At 41.9% G+C, this 8,390-nt stretch overlaps 1 protein-coding gene across 4 annotated transcripts in view; it reads right to left on the bottom strand.

Moving 5' to 3' along the window:
• The window catches only part of ecel1 (endothelin converting enzyme-like 1), a 68,980-nt gene extending 60,616 nt beyond the window's left edge, over positions 1-8,364 (bottom strand). For all 4 annotated transcript variants that reach the window (XM_015389877.1, XM_015389878.1, XM_015389879.1 and 1 more), the window contains exon 1: positions 8,251-8,364. The gene's annotated coding sequence lies outside the window, so the exon portion shown is untranslated. The remainder of the gene's footprint in view (positions 1-8,250) is intronic.
• Between the last annotated feature and the right edge of the window lie 26 nt (positions 8,365-8,390).

The raw sequence follows: 8,390 nt of genomic DNA, 5'->3' as shown, positions 1-8,390 counted from the left end.
GGAGCCAATGATCTGCATTGGATGGAGCACATGACGGGAAATAAACATTTAGAAATATTAAACCAGGGGAACCAATTAATAATCATCAGGGTCTGAATAAAGAAAATCATCAACCAGTAAAGGTCTGGAGACATTTTAAATGATCTGTTACTTTAAACTGAATTTAACGCTGAAATAAAATAAGGTATTTATGCATTCATGTTATACACTCAATTTTTAAATAAAAAAAATAGAAATTGCCAAACATTGCATCCCGTATCTCAGAGGAGTTGACTCTTGTATGACTGTATTCCTGTATATCCATCAGTAGTTAAAGGTCAAGGGTCAACAAATGCTAATTCTGCCTGTAAAACAATGACAGCGTATGGAGTGATGTTTCTGCCAAAAATGCATGTTTCACACAAACAAATCTTATCACTCACAAATAAAACTTGTGTTACAAACTCTCCTCTAATGTCACAAACAAATAAAACTTTTTTTCAAACTGTCCTTAAATGTTGCAAACACACAAAAATTAGTTTTACAAACCGGACTCTAACATTGCACTGAAAATATAATTTGTAAAGTGTCACCGAGTACAAAACGATCTCTCCTCGCATAAGAAACAATTCTTCACAATCTGTGGAGAGTTTCTGACAAAAGTCATGTGATACATGGAGAACTGTCATTCTGACTAACCGACAGCAGGAGGCGCCATACAATCAAAACAACTGAAACGTGCCGGTGTTAGACAGACAGACAGACAGACAGACAGACAGACAGACAGACAGACAGACAGAAAGATTGATAGATCGCAATATTGGTCAAAAATAATCGCAATATTGGTCAAAAATAATCGCAATAAAATAAAAAATAATCGCAGTTTATATTTTTAGCAGAATGATGGAGCTCTAGTCCTCTGCCTCCCTCTGTGGGATCAGGAAATATGCTAATTAATTAACTTTATTGTTTTATCATCAGTGGGCGTTTTTGTAAAAGGTCTCGTTCCTGCCGATAATCTGAGCAGAGATGTTGGATCTTATGTGAACTTTCCTCAGATATTTAGCTCTTCCTGCTTCACCTTCTGGGTTTTCATGGTTTCTATTTGCCGGGTATTCCCAGGTATTTCTACCTCCTCAGCATCTGAAATGATCCCTTCAGGGATTCCCAGCATGCAGTTCTCTACTCGCATGCAGCTTCCTGTCATCCATATCAAGCAGGTGAGCGGCGATGGCTCCATCCAGGGAGCATCGCCCCCCCCAGGCCTCATCTGGCCACCGACCGCTCTCATCCCAGCTAAATGTTTAGCATCAAACTCCCTTTACTTCCACTGAATATCATGAAACATAATTAAGACATAAATATGGCAAATATGAGGGCTGCAACCATCCATTGATTAACCATGATTAGGCAATTATTGAACAATATTTAACTAATTTAGTTATCAATTTATCTGAAAGAATAAAACTCATATAGAATAAAACACTCAGAGCAGAAATTATTAAAAATTCATTAAAGAGGAAGTCCTTAAAAATAACGACAGCTTTTAAATATTTATATCACAACATTTAAATCATGTTAAAGTTTCCAGTGATGCAACAACCTGCATGAAAAGGAAACGATTTCTGCTTCAAACGGCGAGACGACGACTGAAGAGCTTTAGAATTCAGACGGTCGGCCATCTTTATGCAGCAGATCAGTTTATTTAAAGAACGTTCAGAAGTTTGAATTCTTAATATGACTGGAAAAATGGCCGCTCCCAGAGTGACGGCGACCAAATTATTGATTTAATGTTTTTACCGATTAACGCTAAATTCATTAAATCACGTTTTAGTTTTAGGGATAAATAATGATCCACGGATTATTTGGTGCTGACCGAACTTTTCTTTTAAAAATTAAGCTATAAAGAAGCACAAGTCAGAGAGTTTAAACTTTAGACGTGAGACCATTGATCAGTAATAATAAAGGATTATTATCTCTGATTCCCCTGAAGCTTCGGACCACAGGAGCAGGAAGGGAACCGCCTCCTTCTCCATCATTCTAATGCTGCTCCCACCTTGCAGGTAAAAGTCTGGAGCTCGACGAACTGAGTATCTGGAAGTGAGAAGAATAGGAAAGCAAACTCAGAGCGATTCTAGTCTGTGGAGAGTCATTATCGCTGCAGCCCATCATCCATCAATCCTCCTGGTTCTGGACCCAGAAAGCAGAGCCCCTCTTCCACTCTGCTCACTATAATGTGAAGAAAATTGGATTGTAGCTCAGAATATGAAGCGTCCTGCGTCTCCTGCAGCTTCTCTCCTCTCTGTGTCACAACTCCTTAAGCATGATAATAAATTATCAACACGCGCAGACGCACACAGATGGCGGCACGCCGGGCGGACATCTAACGTACGCCTAATGGATTGGATCTGGGGGGTCCCATGGTGGCGAGAGGGGAGCGTGACAAATGGCTATTTACCGAGCATGACAGGCCCTAATATCTGAGAGTTCTGCTAATGCAGCTGCACACTCAGTCATGCACACTTCATCCTGGTGCTGCTCATCACCTGCACCTTTGAATGCAACACGAACACAACTCTGATGATCTACAGCGGCTGAGTGGCTGTTAGGAAACTCCCAGAGCTTCAGTTATTATCCATGGGAGTTTAGAGGCGGGAACTTTAGTCCGATCAGAGATTTAAAGGTTTCATAGATGAATAACGATAGATCAGGGGGTGAAATGGACGTACAGAGAAGTTCAAACCATCAACTCCTCCTTTCTCTGCAAATCTCACTATTCTAAACTTCCACCATAAAACGGGTGAATCCAAACGAAGCAACAAGTTGACATAAACTTGGAGATGTTGCCTTATTTGGCCTGGATTTTGGGGGGGGGCAGGTATGAAGTGTTGACTGCTGGGCCGCTGACTGGACCGGACCTCAGGAGAGCCATGAGCCGTCCGTGTTTCCTGGACGGGGCCGCCTGTGGAGCTGGTTGACAGTTGCCTTTTGTATCTATGCTTCTTTTTCTACGTCTGCTTCTGTCTCCTTGAACCCCAGTGGGCCTCAGCAGATGGCCGCTCACACTGAGCCTGGTTCTGCTGGAGGTTTCTTCCTGTTCAAAGGGAGTTTTTCCTCTCCATTGTCGCTACAAGCATGCTTAGTGTGAGGGATTGCTGAAGAGTCAATGAGTCGATGCAATCAGCTGGTTTTCCTTAGAAAACTGACTGGATGATCTGGTGAACTGGATCTATAAAGTGACCTGAGATGACATGATGTGAATTGGAGCTATAGAAATACACTGAATACAATTGGAGGATTTCCTGCCTTCTCCACTTAAAAAAAAAAATTTGCGTGTGTGAGCCCATTTCTCCTGTTTAAAAGTTTCTCTTCTCGTAGCTCATCAGAGCTAATGGCGTCCATAATCCGCCCCGGTTGGCTTCGTCCTCCAGCTGCTTCCGGTTATTCGCAGGTTCAAAGTTCGTCCTTAATCCGTCCATGAAGCCAAAACAGTAAATATCCATGAAGGCGTCCTCATTCCAGGTCCTTTCCATGAAAAACAGCTGAGTCAGGGATCCATCACGGATCGATCAGCCTGCCTGAGTGACTCACATAACATTTATTGTCGTTTTGGAAACAAAATGAAATCTTGTTTAGTGCAGCTCTGATGGCAGAAGAATCCTGGAAGCTTCTCTACTGGGAAAAAAACGTTCATTAGTTTCTCAGAAAAATCATCGTCAGAAGCAGGTGAGGAATGTTTATCCACTCTGTGGCTCCCCACCCAAAGATTATGATAAAATATAATAAAGTGGAGAAAAGCAGAATGAAGTGAACAATCACCCCTCCTAAAAATATGTCTTCTTTGTTTAATAGAATCTGGCAGCACACCTGTGCTACCAAGGCTATGATGAAACCGTCCGGTCTGACAGCGCAGGTCTGGATCTACCAAGACGTTCACTGAGTCACTGATAAAAACAACAAACTGCCAATATTCTGCTGTTTGTAACTGAAGCTGCTTTTCCAGCCAATCGTCTCCCTGAGAGACGAAAAAGAGGAAATTTACACTGAAATATGATTAAATATTCAGTCTCTGCTGGAAGTGGAGGATTTAAGCAGAAGTGCTGAGTCAGCATTAGGTCAGATACCAGGTCACCGTTGATTCAATCTGCATCTAAACTCTGATCCAAATGAACATTGGTAGAAAAAATACAATTTGGCTTTTTTTAAGCAAAATCAGGGAGTCATTTAAAATGTTTTTCTTCTGTGAAAATCTGATAATATCAGAAATGAGAACTTCTTCATGGCTTATAAAAACATGGAGGCCTAAGAAGAGCCGCCATGAGGCGCCATCATTTCCAACCAGAGCATCTGAAAGGAACTGTGATAAACTTCCCAGATCTCTGAGAATCACCTCTCTGCCTCAGTCACCATGGAAACCGTCCCACGCCGTTTATTGCTGCGTAGATCTCATTATGTTTTTAATAGAGAAACATTCTCTATCTGTTCTAGTTCTAGATGCTGCACAGACTGGTTAAGTAGAGCTTTGCTTTATAGAATGCACCACTGTTTTAAAAATGTTTTATAAAACAAAATTAGGACCAGCCAAGGGACCATCAGTTCTATTCTATTCAGTGTATTTCTATAGCTCCAATTCACATCATGTCATCTCTGGTCACTTTATAGATCCACATCAACCAGATCATCCAGTCAGATTGATTCAAAGTTTTCTATCTAAGGAAAACCAGCTGATTGCATCGACTCATTGACTCTTCAGCAATCCCTCACACTAAGCATGCTTGTAGCGACAGTGGAGAGGAAAAACTCCCTTTGAACAGGAAGAAACCTCCAGCAGAACCAGGCTCAGTGTGAGCGGCCATCTGCTGAGGCCCACTGGGGTTCAAGGAGACAGAAGCAGACATAGAAAAAGAAGCATAGATACAAAAGGCAACTGTCAACCAGCTCCACAGGCGGCCCCGTCCAGGAAACACACAGCCAGGCAGACGAGCTCCGAGCCAGCTCCCATGTCAGAGGATGAAGAGAGCACATCCAGTTAGTCACAGTCAGAGAAACAGGACTACACTGGAAAACAGGCCAAGCTCCAACATCTAGAAACAAAGGTGTTGATGGCAGCAGCACAGCTGATATTTAGTGGGGAAATTTGAATGGCTGCTACTGTATGAGCGTCTTTCCCTGCAGTAAAATATCGTCACCAGAAGAGAGCAGCTGGTTCAGCAACTGATCCCAAAGAAAGATTTCAACCCAAATAAATCAGATGATTTCCTGCAACTGAACTGTTTTTGATGCATTTTTAAACTTTTGACCAAAAGTCTAAAAACATGACTGAAAATGTGAGTCCATCAGTCTGACCTGTGCAGCTGTCCTCATGCTGCCACAGCTGGATCTGATCTCCTCTCTTCCCAGCCCTGCTCTGCAGAACGCAGCCTGGATCCTTTTATTAGAATCTGCATCTTTCTCCATAATAATAAATCTGGTAAAATTCAGGAGAAAACGTTTCAGATCGATGCAGCTGCAGGCGGATCAGACCTGTTTGCAACAACGCAAGCGTCCGTCGCTCCTTTTTCTACTCAGTAGAAAATGTGATGAAATGAAAAATGTTTCTACCACTCGTGGCTTTTAGCATCTGCTAAGGTGTTAAAGTGAAGAGCTACTCCTGTTTTAAATGCTCCTGCATCACATTTCTGCTAAAATCTAAAGAGTTTCACCAATTAAGCCTGAGGAAACCTTTTAGTGCATAAAAACAGGTTTAGGACGAGACATAAAATCAGACAAACTGGTCCAACATGGACTGAATTATTCTGGTTACAGTTTAAGTTCATTTTCATTTGGAAAAACAAGAATTTAACCTAAATGACATTTTTATATGGAGTTATATCCGTCTCAAATTTCACAAATAATGTGATTCAAACACGTACAGATCAAGATTCTCCAAAGTATTTCTGCTCCAGAAACAATCAGATCAGTCATCAAACGTGGAGTAGTTTCTTGTGATTGGTTTATATGAGGGATCTCTGTGATTGGTGTAAACTATCCCCTGCTTATCAGAATGCATGTGTGCATGGAGGTATGGAAGAATTATCCTGCCATATGGAGGCACGTCAGAGTCTCAAAGATCCGAACACAAACGCAGGGAAGTTTAAAGACTAATTTCACCTATAATTGTTTATGCAGCAGAAATATTTGCTGAATCTTGTTCTTTGCATGTTTCAATCACATTATATGTAATTGTGAAATTTGAGACAAATCTACCTCCATAATTTTAAACTTTATAACAGCTGGTGTGTTTTTTTCATTAATCTTAAACATTTAAAGTATATTTTGTAAGACGGAGCGACAGGTAAAGGTGTAACTTTCAGCCGGAGCTCCTCTCCAACACGACTTCATCCTTTAAAACTTCTGCTCCAAGAAACATTCATTTGAGCTTAATTTAATTTAATTTTTAATCTAAGCTGAAAGTTTTAAATTCATCTTATTTTGGTTTGTTTTAGAGATGCAGACATCAGACAAACTGTCTCATGTTGGGATAAAAGCTGCAGCTGCTTTCCTGAACGTTTCCTTTCTTCTGAATCATGAGGATAAAGTTGTTATTTTATGCTTAACGGTGTTTAAAGTCCTGCTGATGCTCTGGGTCGGCCTCTATCCACTCACCCTCTGTTGATGGAGGTCTGCAGGTCATAAAGGTCACCTGCCACCTGACTGAGGTCCATAGAACGAGCCGCTCACCTGTCCTGTCCTCCACCAATGAGAGCTGATCGTCTTTCAGACTCCATCAGATGGAATCTGCTCCCTGTGGTTTTATTCAACAGTCTGCTAACCCCTCAGTATTAATAAGAACTCTGCTAATAACCAAACCTGCTGGTTTTACTCTGAGCAGAAAGGAAAAGCCCCCCCCCCAGCCTGAGCTGCATCTATTTCTGTGGAACCCAGAAATTAGGGCTTAGAAGCAGCCCTCTTCTTTTATCTTCTCTCCGCCGCGTCGCATCACCTGCAAACCCTCTAGAAATGGGTTTATTATCCCTTAATCAAAACGGTCACCGAGCTTCTGGCCCTGAGCTGCAGCTCCAGCAGGCTGAGGCTCAGAGCGACAATCGGCCCCCAGGAGCCTTATCGCTGGTGGCCAGAGGCTGCAGCAGAGCGCCACGCTGCATTTGGATGGACTACCCGTTTGGACACAGCTGCAGGTCTTTAACTTTGGCTTCTATGGAAGCAGAAGTTTAGGATGCATGTTTTTATTCTCATCTATTTGATGATGTTCTAGTTTAGAGACGAAGCGGACGGTGTCTCCTGCTACTCACCTTCCTAACAGGTAGATAATAGATTGAAACAGACATGATGAAAGTAGATCCACTGTAACAGTGTGAGCGCAGCGGGCATGCAGACCACATCCTTTTATTCTATCTCTATTTTCTGATCACAATGACTTCTATTGCTGCTGCATCCTTTTCTAAAGCAAACAGCCAACCTGCTGAGCGTCACTGGAAACACTGAACTTTAAGAAGGAAGGAAATATTAACCATTCATCACTAATGCTGCCGATAAACCAGGAGATCATGTCTGAGTCCAGCAGACTGAACTCCATCAGTTTAAACAGGAAAAAATATAGATGTAAAGCAAATAGATTCTATTTCAGTCTAGTTTTTATGTTTGTTTTCCTTTATTTTTCTCCTTTTTATACATAATTATAAATATTTATTATTATTTTGAATTAAACTTATTGTGTTTCTTAATGTTTAAAGTTTTTCCCAATTAAAGTTTTGGTTGATTTTATTTTATTTTATTTATTTTTTTGGTTAATGTTGGTTTATTTTTAAAAGCGCGTTTAGTTTAGTTTATTCTAAAGATTTAAATCTTATTTTCTTTAGACTTCTCATTAGAATCTGTTCAAACTAGAAGAAATAAAATGTTTTTCAGTCAACATGTTGCATTTTACGCGCACAGATCCTCCGCTCCCAGCTACTAGTGAACTAATAGTGAACTAATAGTGAACTAATAGTAAACTAATGGTGAAGTCAGTCAGTTCTCGCTGGTTCGTCTGGTTTTAAAGGTAACAGGACGCGGAGGAGCGATGAATTGATCCAGAGGTTCCAGATGTTCGCTCCAGGCGGTGATGGTGAACCATGCAGACCCGGAGGAGCCTCAGAAACTCTCCGCTGCGCTCAGAGCGGATCATCCTGACCAGGTGCGCCCCTTCCTGCGGTTCCCTCAGACCGCAGAACCCGCAACCAGCGCTGGAAAAACGGACCGACGGAAAGTTGCGGCGCTGAGGAGGCTTACCTGATCCGCGTGACTAAAAATCCTCAGAGAGGAAAAGCATCCAGTCCACGGGAGGATCTGGGACCCCACGGAGATCCGCTCACATCGGGGTCCACGCAGCTTTGTGCGGCCGCTGCAGCGCACAGGCTGTGATGTATGAG

This window comes from Cyprinodon variegatus, unplaced genomic scaffold (genome assembly GCF_000732505.1).
Source record: "Cyprinodon variegatus isolate N-32 unplaced genomic scaffold, C_variegatus-1.0 Scaffold479, whole genome shotgun sequence".
NCBI lineage: Eukaryota > Metazoa > Chordata > Actinopteri > Cyprinodontiformes > Cyprinodontidae > Cyprinodon > Cyprinodon variegatus.
This window is presented reverse-complemented; position numbering and strand designations above follow the sequence as displayed.